The 13,868-nt window shown below is 37.4% G+C and overlaps 1 protein-coding gene across 6 annotated transcripts in view; it reads left to right on the top strand.

The window, feature by feature from the left end:
* LOC145693363 (juvenile hormone esterase-like) overlaps positions 1 to 13,868 on the top strand; it is a 1,331,986-nt gene that overhangs the window by 231,120 nt on the left and 1,086,998 nt on the right. The gene's annotated exons all lie outside the window — the stretch shown is intronic.

Here is a 13,868-nt window from a genome sequence, read left to right as displayed (position 1 = left end):
ACCACTGGCTAAAATGCTGTAATTTTCAAGAATAATGTAACAAATTGCATTCATGACTTCGGGATGAGTCATTGCTTTTAATCATCCTGGATGTAAACGATAATTTGTTGAGAAATCGCCACGTTTATACTAAGCCACTTACTTCTTCACCACTGTATGTAACGGAGGAGAGTCCCGTGGTGTTTCACTGATTTCCTAATTAATTTACTTCGGTGACTTTCCTTGGTGGAACAAAAATGTTATAACAGTTAGTATCTGAATGTTCGTGAAATTCGCTGTTTGGGCACACATAACCACTTCAGAGGCCTGAGAAACAATAAGAATTTCATTATTAATATGAAAATTTGTATTTGTACATACAGAGATATGTTTTCCTAAACTACGGTTTCATTTACTACCTAGTACCTACACTCCTTCTGGATTCGACTACGACATTTTCAGCAGCTCCTCGTAATTTCTCTCTCTCTCTCTCTCTCTCTCTCTCTCTCTCTCTCTATATATATATATATATATATATATATATATATATATATATATATATAGATAGATAGATAGATAGATAGATAGATAGATAGATAGATAGATATAGATATAGAAAGAGAGAGAGAGAGAGGGAGATACGTAGCATGTAGTTACTAGACGAATGTGTTACTTGTAGCATACGCGAAAGTAATTCAATTTATGTTTAGACTTCAAAAGTTTCATTGAAAAATATTTCATGTGCAGACGTTACTTATTTGTTAGTTACAAATTTTACTTGAAATAACTTTAATTTATAATCATTTAGGTCTAATATAAAAACAGCAACGAAATACACAATGTAATGTTAAATAAGTCAAACGTAATAATTATGTCATTTTTGGTATGGCAAATAGCCGCTTTCCCGAAAATGTATCTGTCTCTCCGTTGCCCCCCCTAAAAACTTAAAGCTGGCGTCGTCACTGTCTGTATGGTGCATACGGATATTCTTGTGCTGTATCTGGACAAGCTGTGTGCGACATAAGGAAAGTCTGTATAATACATACGTATAATACGTATACTGTATCTAATCGTACGTACGGGGGTCTGGGGGTTGAACGCAACAAACATACGTACAGAATGTATATTGCATACTTCTTCAAATTATCCTCCGTCCTGATAGTCAGTGTGTGTCGTCATGATTAACCCGCATGCTACATACGGTCCTGGCGTCACAAAGCTAGATATCACCTACGTATATACTTTGTAATGTACTTATCGCTCGGAGGGGTCCACTAATTTTATCACGTACTATACTATGCCAATTTTTTTCTAAATATGTTTCGATTCATATATGATATCCAGTTATTATAATTATACTCAGAATTAATGTGGAAGCTCGGGATAATTTAGTAGCAACTATGTTTTGGGGAATAATAACTTTATTCGTACGTTATTTCATGATAATATTTTGCATATGGGTATTTCAAATGGACGAATATTGAAACTTATCTTATTGCTATACGAAAAACTAGGCCCGCTATTAAGCAAGAATTATTGGAATAAGCTACCAACCTAAATTTTGGCAGAATAATTTAGACCCCTCGTTCTTCTTGAAATGCCCTCCGGTTTTATCCAGACTTTACCATTTTCTGTTCGTTTCATATTCTCCGCCGCCAAAACTCTCTGTTTTGATTGGGACTATTTCTGAAAGTATGCTATTAAGGCGCGAGAACATTCATTCTAGAACCGGCTTTAATCCAGGACACAGCATGTAATTTCGTTGCGGAGAAGTTTTGCATATTTGGAAAAACTACCAGCTAAAACCCAGGTAAAATTAGTTTCTTTTCGAAGTTAAGTTGTTGGAAGATGCAGGGAGCCTTAAACTGTTAAATTTTGAAGAGAAAATGGACTGAAATAGTGAATTACAGAATGCTGCACGACAGACGCCATGTTGACGCTTAATCAATAACTGTGAATGGGAATAGCTTAAAAGTGTTGCAATTTTAGTATTGGTAAAAACTGGATGTTGTTTATGTACAATCAAATCGGGTAGTAGTGTTGATTAGCGTGTGTAATAACATGTATTAATCGTTGTGTTAGCTTTTAATTTATGTGTAATGTAGTGGCATGTATATATGCGTAATGTAGTATTCTGACAGTGGAAGTAGTGTGTGAGTGAGAGTATGAAATGTTTAAGTAGGGACAGCCCTAATAGCATGTTGGTTTGCAGCAAGTCTTTCACTATATTTGATTTTAACTTGCTAGACTTTCCGTGCACTGTACACCTGCTGCAGGCGTTTTGAAAGAGTTACCCGCAAATGTCGTAATTTGATTTTCACTTGCTAGATTTTACTTGCCTCAGAGGCTTGCTGCAACCTTTTAGCAAGTGTGTCAGTTCTAGTTTCTACCAACAGGTGGAACAAAAGTCTAATCTTAGAAATCTCCCCGCCAGGCCACCATTTGTAGTAGGTGCGAAGTGTGTGAAGCATTAAAACAAGTGGATAATTAAGATAATTATATAAGTATCCAGTATGTAGAGATAATTTATATTTTAAACGTGTATTGTTGACAAAGTTGTAGAGAAAAATATACTGTGTGATTGTTCGTATACAGTAAATGTTCGGTTTGTAAAAGGCATGCAATGCAATGCAAGTACATACCTGCAGAAGACTTACTACACTCACTTGCTGAAGACCTGCTGTAGACTTTCATTGCAAGTATATACTTGCAGAAGACTTACTACAATCTTGCAGTAGGCTTGCTGTGCAAGTAAACCCCTTGCAGAAACTTGCTTTGCAAACTTACCATACGCTTGCACTGCAGGCGTGCTGCAAGTTCGAAGAGCGTCAACTAGGACGTTTGCATTAAATTTACATCAAACTTCCAGAGTTGCATCACAAGTCTGCTGCAAGTTTGCCAGACTTGAATTGCAAATCTGCTGCAAGTTTGTTGCAAGTCATTTTTGCTATCTAGGAGGGTATCATTTATTATATGATTTTTCACATCTTGTTCGTCGTAATAAGTATTAAAATTCCGTTGAAATCCATAGTAATATCGTATAGTGATTTGGTGTACAAGGGCATATTCGATCGTGCATAGGTTATTTAGATACTACTAACGCCATCTCCGGCGTGTTCAAGAACTAGTGTTTTGTTGCTGCAAACAGTAACGATTTAGTCAACTCGAAAATGACCCTTTTTCCCAAATAAATTATGCGTAAATATTATTTCTGGACTATATAAACAAACAGTTAGATAAATTGATTCCAAATTAAGCTTTCCTAAAAATTACAACGCTCTGTATAGACCAGTAATTAAAATATTAACAAAAATAAACTTTGTCATTAAGCAGAAGATGATGCTAGTTTTTCCGTTCTTAGATTACGATACTAATTTTTTTCTTTCTTTCTTTTATCCCTGCTGTAGAATAAACCTCATTGTTGTCATCAGAATAAGAACGTATTTAATTAATATTATCATCGATAATATTGCTGTCCTTTGAACCTACATGCATTTCTAAACTGTTAAGTGGTATATAGTTTGGCTTTGATTGAAAAAGGTCTGGGTTCGTGAGATGTTCTGTGTATTGGTCAGTGCGCGATTATTTTAGTAGTGGCGTATAAGTTGCAATTATATAATATGACTGCTTTGGACAGTCTTTAGTATATTTAAAGTATAGGGTGTCCGGTAGTGAATCTTCGTTATAGAGTGTTATATATATGCCACGAATGCATTTATTTGCCACGAGGTGAAGTATTGACTATTTATGTATAATGATAAATATTTCGAGCACTGACCCCTGCACTATGACTTCGCACGAGGATGTAGGTTTTGTTTAGTTAACGGACTATATTAGCACTTTGCAGTTTGACATTCAAGAGTAATAGAAAATATTCGTTGAGAACCAAGTCTAGCAGGGTAAATAGCATCATATAACAAAGAATTTGAGATATTTTACAATTAATCACGAAAATATAATAGCCGTCTGAAAACTGTGCCTTTGAATTACATGCATTTGTTTTGAATTTAACCTGCAACGTTGAAATTTTTTTACAAGTTACCTATTCCGACTAAGTTATCCTTGTTCGTAGAGGTGACGGAACGGATAGAGTCAAAAAATTTCGTAAATTAATTACAGTAAACTCTGGTACCTTCGTACCCAGGTGTTGACCTTCTCTCCCCTTCAAATATTTTTCATTTTTTCCTTAGTTTTAAATTAGGTAGCTATTGAAATTAATCGATACCTCAAGACATGGCGTTCTTGCGAATGTGGGAGCCAGTGGTGAGATTTGGCAAGTAAATCCCCAGTATAAAATTTTAATTAATTTATTTTCTTTTTAATTTTGGCCAATCCCTAGTTAGTATTTTTATTTTATCGACTTTACTCTAGTTTTCCATACTGTCCTCGGAATTCTTAGTTTCTGAGGGGTAGGATAATTTTTTTATTCTCTAGAAATACTAAATTAAAAAAACACGTTGATTCCCGGTAGTGCCGGAGTCCCCAAGATCTCAGTCGGGTTACAGTGAGGAGGGGGATTTCCCTAAAGCTTTTGCCTTTCGGAAAATCCCCTTTAGTGCACGGACTTACTGTTGCGTTCGGGGCATTTAGTTTTTAGGCCACGCATTTGAGCAGGCCACTTTATTTGGCATATATAAGTAAATTTGGTTCTGGAATGTTGTATGTGGAAATTCGACCACTTACCTTTGTAATTTTAGTGTCGTAACTTATTTTCCTTTGGCGCGCTGCTGCCTTTCTCCTTCAGCTATCTCCTATTCTCTTCTTCAAGATTTTTTTAAATTCTTAACCTCCCCCAACTATTGAACTTTACAAATATTAATCATTCAATGTACAGCTTTTGAACGTAATTTACTAACTGAGACGTCGTGAGACATGATTCGTGGTGGTATTCATCGACGTGGAGTATCGAGGGACTGATTTTCCGTCGTATTTGACCCACTGCGGAGTGATTGATGGTTCGGTACATATAATGTTTTATTCTCGTTTTTTCATCATTGCCCGTCTGAATTTCTCTGTCAAACTATGAGCTATTTCTACTTTCCTGCTATCGAGTTTAATAAACGTTAAGTTTGTAGTAGTTGGGCCCAAAAGTAAAATTAACACTCTCGATTTAAATATATATATATATATATATATATATATATATATATATATATATATATATATATATATATATATATATATATATATATATATATATATATATATATATATATATATATATATACAAGGGCGGATCCAAGGGGGGCTACGGAGCTATAGCCCCCCCTTGACGCTCAGGTTTACACTGGATAAAATGGGCTTTAATTCTGCTTTACACTGGATAAAATGGCAAATTATGGTTTAGCCCCTCCCTTGATCATATCCTGGATCCGCCACTGTATATATATATATATATATATATATATATATATATATATATATATATATATATATATATATATATACATATATATTTTCTGTGTTTACGTGCCTGCCTCACGTACTAAAAGGTCTATTTTGAATTTGAAGATACAGACATGCGTTTTATGGTTATGCGCGGAAAATCCGTCGATTATATGGAATGTCGGAAGTTCTTATTTTTTTGATTGTTGCAATCTATTAGCAAATTATTTGTCGGGGTCTGTAAGTAGAAACGATGAGATATAAATTTATGTGAAACGTAAATATGTTATTGAAGCGAAATGTAGAATTGATTTAAGGAAATGAATATGTATAAAGGGTTTAGTGCCTACCTCGAATGATCATTCGTTGCCATAGTTCGAGACATCCGACGAGTGTAAGAGAGAGATCTTAGAATACCGCCGCATACAAAAATATTTTTCTCTCTATGTCTTGTAGTTTCGCTGAATGGTATATGTGATTTTTAACCTCATTTTTATAATACAAATTACATGTAATATGAGATGAGGGCAGGTCGTATTTCGTAACCCTAAGGTACCATCAAGTCCACTGTTGAGTTCATAAATATGATATCTTCGTACCAACCTTACATTTAAAATCCTTTCCTCTTATCCGAACCTTTTCAATCTAATCAGTGTGTGTTACCGTAACCTCTATGCGTCGATATACACGAAATTCTCTTTGAACGAAATAAGAAAAGAATAATAAAAGAAAATTAAATTTTTACGAGACGGAATTTGATAAAATAAGTTTTACTAGTGTTTGCATCTACCTAGTGATCTAATGATTTAGAGCTGGTCTACAATCTAACTAGTGACTAAATAACTGAGGATGTAAAATAGCCTCCATAATTGAAAAGACAACTTTGCTTCTATAACCTGGATAGGGAAGAGTATTCCATGAATGCTCCTCGAATGGAATTAGTATTGTTTGTAATGAGCAACATAATTATATGTACGCATATAAAAATATGATAGTGAAACAAATGGACACTGTAAAAGTGCCTAACAATCAATGTGATATTGACTCTCATCGCTAGTAGCGAGATAGGACTCGTAAACTAACCAAGAAAAAAAAAAACAAATGATCAAATAAAACATAATTTTTTATATATGAGAAAGGACTCACTTAAATTCTTACATAGTTTGTTTCTTATTCCTATAATCTCATAACATGTAAGAATATATTCATATACATAAATAATTTTTGTGTACCATGAATGCTTTCTTCTAATCTTCCTGTTAATATATATATATATATATATATATATATATATATATATATATATATATATATATATATATATATATATATATATATACGTCATTCAGACGTTGCTGTTCAATTTAGTATGTATATTGCCACATTTTAAAAATATTTTCTAAATATTTCCTTAACAGTTAATATTGTTTCTCTTTTTTTATAAATGTAATAAAATGTATAGTAAAATGTACGAGGGCAAGTCAAGAAAGACTTGGACTGATTTTTTTCCCGGCAGTTCTGTTTCCCGGCAGCTTCATAGTATGGCATACAAGTAGGGTGGGTCTTGCTGTGCATATATATAAAATGTTGTTAAGGAATCATTGCATGTTTGGTAACCACGACTTTTTATTGCAGGTGATGTTCTGCGCCGCCTCTAGAAGTCGCCTGTAGAAGAAATGGAGTCATTACGAGATGAACAATTTGCAGCTATACGGTTCTGCTATCGCCTGGGGAAAAGTGCAACAGAAACTCTAGGAATGTTGAGAGCAGCCTACAAAGATGACGCTCTGCCACGAAGTACCGTGTTCTGGTGGTTCAAAGAGTTTAAAGAGGGCCGAATGACAATCACGAAAGCTGGTGGACCAGGTGTATCAGCGTCAGCTGTTACTGAGGTGAACATTAACACGTCAGCAGTCATTGTTAGAGAAGATCGCCGCATCAGTATCGACGATCTGGCAGCCGCACTACGCATATCTCATGGCAGTGCCTTCAAAATTTTGCATGACCACCTCCACATGAGCCGAGTGTGTGCGCGATGGATTCCGCGACTCCTGACACCAGAGCAGAAGGCCGTTCGAGTGGAGACTTGCAGGGAGCTGTTGCAAAGGTTTGAGGATGGTGGAGATGCCTACCGCACCGTGCGACTTTTTTCTATTCCCTGCCCTAAAATCCAGACTGCGTGGACGCCGCTTCTCCGATAATTCCGAGGTTCTGAAGGCATCGGAGGCGGTTTTGAAGGACCTCTCAAAGAATGGCCTGCGACACGTGTTTGAAAACTGGAAGACTCGAATGAAAAAGTGCATTCAAATGGGCGGGGACTACTTTGAAAAGGATCATGTGCCTGTTGCTGAGTAATAATAAATTGCCTAGAAAAAAAATCAGTCCAAGTCTTTCTTGACTAGCCCTCGTAATTAGATGGTTTCCTTTAGAATTTATCTATGTCTATACGCTGTCCCGTGTGTATGTGTGTGACTGAGTGACAAATTTAGCTCTAAGTAGTAGTATTAATATCGGTTTACTGTAATGGTGTTCGTAATGCATGACGAAGGCCATGAAGGATAAACTCCAAACTAATCTCAATCGGCTTTGGGAGAAAAGCCAAGATAACAGGATGCGCCTAAATAAACGACGAGTTTTCAGAAATATCGAAATTTTCATTTGTGAAGAATATATGCATTATTTAATTTTTTTTCCTGGCTGATTCAAATGTGTGATCGATCTCTGATTTTGGAGTTCAGAAACTGGATACTGGTTAATCTGCGTTCCGAAACAACGCACAAATAATAAAACTAAACTTTTTCGTCACCCGGGCTGGGTCCATTTTTGTGTCGTTTTTTGAGCTTAGTTCCACGTTTTGTGCGTCACCGGAAATGGGTCAATGTTATCCTACAAATATAGTGGAACAAGTTAATGCTATTCCGTCAGGAACGATTTCGAGGTCGTTTCCTTCACATCGTCTTGTCGTGTTTTCTACCGTTTTCTAAGCCTATTTCCACGTTTTGTGAATAAATGGTAGTGGGTCAAAATGGGCATTCAATGTGGGAAGAAAAATGACCCACTCTCCCACCAGTATCGAGTTTCGAGGTCGCTTTTTTCGCATTATTTAGTGCATGTTTTGTACCGTTTCTGGGTATAATTTCACGTTTTGTGCGCCACCGAAAGTGGGTCAAAGAGGACCTACAAATATGGCAGAAAAAGACATATTCATCCCACATTCAAGGGGCATTTTGACCCACTTCCACTGATGCACAAAGCGACACAAATCATGCATAAAAAATGTGAAGGAAACGACCTCGACATTCGATGGTGACGGAACACCATTAAGTTATTCCGCTATACTTGTAGGCCATTTTGACCCATTTTTGTTGTCGCACAAAACAGGCACTATACGATGCGAAAGAAACGACCTCCAAATTCGATAGTGGCGGAACAATGGCTCTTTTTCCTCACACCTTGATGGACCATTTTGACGCATTTCTGGTGATGCTCAAAACGTGGAAGTAGGTGAACAGAACGGTACAAAATACACACTAAACGATATGAAGGAATCGTCCTCCAAATTCGTTGGTGGCGGAACAGCATTAACTTGTTTCGTTATATTCATAGGTTCATTTTGACCCACTTCCGGTGACGCACAAAACGCACAAAACAGGCACTAAACGATGCGAAAGAAACGATCCCGAAATTCGATAGTGGCGGAACAGTGAGCCATTTAACTACCACTTTAAAGGCCCGTTTAACTCACCTCGGGTGATGCAGAAGACGAGAAATAGATGCAGAAAACTTTTTTTTTTTTAATAAAAAAGGTACTCAGCGATGCGAAAGAAACGATCTAGAAATTCGATAGTGTCGGAACAGTAGGTCATTTCCGTCACACCTTGGAGGCTAATCTTGACACACTTCTGGAGACGCACAAAACGTGGAAATGGGTCACAAATCAAGCATTAGTCAATGCGAAAGAAGGACCTCGAAATTCGGTAGTGGTGGATCAGTGAGTCATTTAACTCCCACTTTGAAGGCCCGTTTAACTCACTTCCGGTGACTCACAAGACGAGGAAGTAGGCACAGAAAACTTTTTTACAAATAGTCACTAAACGATGCGAAAGAAACGACCTCAAAATTCGATAGTGGCGGAACTCTTGGTCATTTTTGTCCCATCCTGGAAGCCCATTTTGACCCACTTCCGGTGACATACAAAACGTAGAAATAGGGGCACGAAACGGCACGAAAATTCACTAGTAGATGCGAAAGGAAGGACCTCGAAATTCGGTAGTGGCGAAGCAGTGGGTCATTTTCGTCCCACCTTCGAGGCCCATTTTGACCCTCTTTCAGTGACGCACAAAACGTCGAAATAGGCGCACAAAAGGATACGCGATGTGAAATTAACGACCTCGAAATTCGATAGTGGCGGAACTCTTGGTCATTTTCGTCCCATTTTGGAAGCCCATTTTGACCCACTTCCGGTGACGCATAAAATATGAAAATACGCGCTCAAAACGGCAAGAAACTGACACTAAACGATGCGAAAGAAGCGACCTCGAAATTCGTTGGTGACGGAATAGCGATTCATTTTCGTCCCACCTTGGGGACTCATTTTAACCCACTTCCCATGACGCACAACATGTGGAAGTAGACACACAAAACGGCACAAAAGAATGTGAAGGCAACGACCTCGAAATTCATTGGTGGCGGAACAGCAATAACTTGTTCCGCCATATTGGTAGGCCCATTTTGACCCACTTCCGGTGACGCACAAAATGTGGAAATAGGCTCACAAAGCGACACAAAACACGCACAAAAGATGCAAAACAAAGTACCTCGAAATTCGTCGGTGGCGGAACAAGTTAATGATGACGTGGGCACCAATATAAGTCTGTAGTTCTTACCATCAAGGCTGAGAACTGCACGGTCTAATTTTTTTAGCCAAAGTAGAAGCTCAACTGGGATAGTGATGTCAACCGGCTCGGCTCGGTTCAACTGAGCGAACAGCTTGAGCTGGCTTGGTTGGGATGACCCATCGACTGGGCTCAATTGAGCCGATGGCTTGAGCCGGCTCGGTAGGGACGAGTCATCGACTCGACTCGATTGGAATCAATGGCTCGAACCAGCTCCGTTGAGACGAGTCCATAGGCTGGGTTCGAGTCAGCTCAACTGAGTCGATGGCTCGAACCGGCTCGGTTGGGGTAAGCAATCGTGTGAGCCACCGGCTCGAGCTGGCTCGGTTGGATGAGCTGTTGGCTTGGCTCACTTCTCTGTTCGGCTCCATAAGTTAATGCACTGTGGGAGAGCCGCTTGAGTCGTTAATGGCTCGGCTCACTTCTGTTCGGCTCCATAAGTTAATGAGCTGTGAGAGAGCCACTTGAGTCGTTAACAACCCTAAACCCGGGTCGAGCAGTTTTGAACATGTTTGGCTGGAGTCCTATAACTTTTAGCAATTTTTGGCTTGAGCCCGAATACTTGCTCGTTCTCAACTCAAACTAGAACCTCGTGACCGATGTCCTTGCCTCCTGAAGATTTCTTGACGACCGAGATCGACAGTCAACTAATTTTTAGTATTCAGATACAAACCGCCTATATTCCATGTTTATACACGGTGTTATAATAATAATTAGTTATAGTAGTAGTAGTAGTAATATCATGGATAATTATATTGTTGAGTTGATTTTGAGTTTAACGTCCCTTTTCAGCAGCGAGGCTATATGAGACGTGGACCTACTGATTAATCCGAACCACATCACCTCCCGCCGGGAAAATAATTATATTGTGTATGTGGGATACTTGAAGAGAGTAGTACTTGGAACTACAGAAAAGATTTAGCTCGAATTGGCTCGACTTGACTGGAAACTCGATCCGAATTGAGTCGAGTTGGGGGAAATTTTTCGAGCCGAGTTCTCGAGTCGAGTTCAAAGACGTCTGCTTCGAGTCGAGTCGAGTTTTAAAGAAAACTCGTTCGAACTCGCTCGCGCCCATCCCTATTGTATACATGACGGGCATATAGAGTTCTGTCGAGGGGGATAGAATCATAAACATAATATATTTAAAAAATGCTTAGTTTCACGGCTTTCTTCGCAGGGGGCGAAGGGATGGGGCTACTTATCCAGCATTTCTTATAAGTACCTTTTTTGAAATATGTAAAACAGTAACAAGTGGACAACACAATATACACATATTTTCTTATCTTCAGTTTTAATTGCTGATTTCAATTGCAACTAACAATTACAATTAACAATTACAAGTTTCAATTGTCAATTGCAATTAACAATTAAATGTTTCAATTGCACTCTTTGTGATTGTCAATTAACAATTAAAAGTTTCAATTGCCTCGTGACCAATTAACAATTAACAATTGACGAAAAATTAATTGCAAATTTTATGATTGAATTCAATTGCAATTGAAATTAATTGTCAATTACAAATTGAAATCAATTGCAATTGATTTTCAGAGCAATTACTTTCAATTGATTGATCAATTGCAATTGATTTCAATTGATTTTGCCCAACACTGACGTCACACGACTGACATCATTGCACTTATACGGACAGTACGTATAACATACTTTTTCAGCTATACGTTTGCTGAAGGATGTATATACGGTTGTACGTTAAGTCCAAAAACTACAGGAATTAGGAATGTAACCTACGTTTTTAAGTACGCCACTTACATTTTTTTCTCAGTGTATATAAACAATATTATTGATATTGACTCTGGGTAAATATACGTAAAGTGAATAAATTTTATGTGATAGTATAGTGGTAAAATAATTGATCAGGGAATTCGATTTGCGCTTGAAGATGCAACTGCAATACAATCTTCAATTCAATCTGTTTCTTCTTTATGAAGGCCGCATGCTTGGCCTAGGTATTCTACTTCTTGATAAAGAAATTATTTTACGAATACTCGGTGAACTTTCGTGTGCTATAACATTACTAGTTCCTTAACTTCTCATAAACCTTACATTGAATTACATAGAGGAAATGAGAATCATTAATTACAAAATGATGATGATTGTTTATTTGCTGGGTTGTACGCGCAAGGGGTAGCTACAAAACACCACGTTATTCTCTTACAGTGGTTAACATCTAGAAAAGGGCCATGTAATTTAAAGTATTAATCAATAAGCAAAATGAATGAACCTCTATAAACTATGTTGTTTACGTCGGGTATTCGATAAGTTTCAAGGTAATTCGGTTTAAAGCTACCTAATGAGTGAATCTACATTCTGTTACACAAGTTTACATAGCAATGCTAGTTACATTATCCGGCCTCTTCTTAAATTCAGATTTTCTTCTATGGCTCATGCACAGGATTGTAATGTATATAACGTGAAGTAATTACATTTCATTATGATACTATTTGTTACACCGTGCGTTTCTCTTCTAAGAAACAACTTCTCTGGAGCTTCATGCTGTATTCGGTTCTCGGACCACAAACCTCTTTGTGTGGCAAAGTTGCAATTGCATCAAACCCAGGACCTCTGAGGAGTGAATTTGTTGCTGTTATGGCTGCTAAGCTCTACTGCTGTGTCATCTCCATCTCTCTCTTTCTCTCTGCTTCTACTTCCACTCTCAGGGCTCTGTTCCATGGCTAGGTTGACAGCCTTCTTGTTTGCGAAGCTGGAGCTCTATATCTGTGGCTTGGTCAGGACCGCCTTCCAGTAGTATGACGGCCAATCCTTCAATGACTTATGCTGTCGCTATCTTTGCCTTTTATCCAAATGCGCCTTTTGGAGTCTCCCGAAACAATCCTCTCCGTGACCTAGAAATCTGTGATCTAAATACTGTTCTCTGTCTTCGACTTTTGGGTCACGGGTAGCTTTCTATAACTAAAGTTAAGTGTAGAGAGTGCACTTGCAGCTCTCTTCCGGTCTTTCTAATTTTAAGTGCACTTTCTCAATTGTATTTAGTTCTGCTTTTGACAGAAAGAAGTGTTATTTTAATGACTTTTTAAAATAGAAGTTTTTTTTAATTTTTCGTTCTCCCAGTATGATCTCGTAATGATCCTTGGTGATCATTACAATATACATTCCAAATTAGTCTCAAAGTTATTAAAAAATGTATTTTTGAAAAGAAAACATTACAGTATTTCCACATGGATGTACACTAGAATTGTATGGAAAGCAAAATGAATAGGTATAGAGGAATTTTTGAAAATAAAGCTGTCATTTGATAGAGCGAATTGAATGTTAAAAGTGAAAAAGTATTAGATGCAGGTAGTTAAGGAATAAAAGTGTGCGGGATTTGACGCAAAAATAGTATAATGTTAGTATATTTCATTAATAGAGTATCATATTGTAATAACATTTCAGGAAAACACTATTAGATATGTATTGCGATTACACTTTTCATCTTCATCTACTTTCTCCTTTTGACTTTTGCTTGTTTCATGATATATCCTATGTTGAATCACTAAGAATTTCAAAATGAGACCACAAATGAGTATGTAGAAAAGCTAGTTGTTAATACTTTTTTCTTTCGTCAATATCAAATTCAACATGTTCTATTTA

This window comes from Thermobia domestica, chromosome 8, assembly GCF_964235325.1.
Source record: "Thermobia domestica chromosome 8, izTheDome1.hap1.1, whole genome shotgun sequence".
Taxonomy (NCBI): Eukaryota; Metazoa; Arthropoda; class Insecta; order Zygentoma; family Lepismatidae; genus Thermobia; species Thermobia domestica.
The sequence above is the reverse complement of the archived record's forward strand: the minus strand, read 5'-3'. Positions and strand labels throughout refer to the sequence as shown.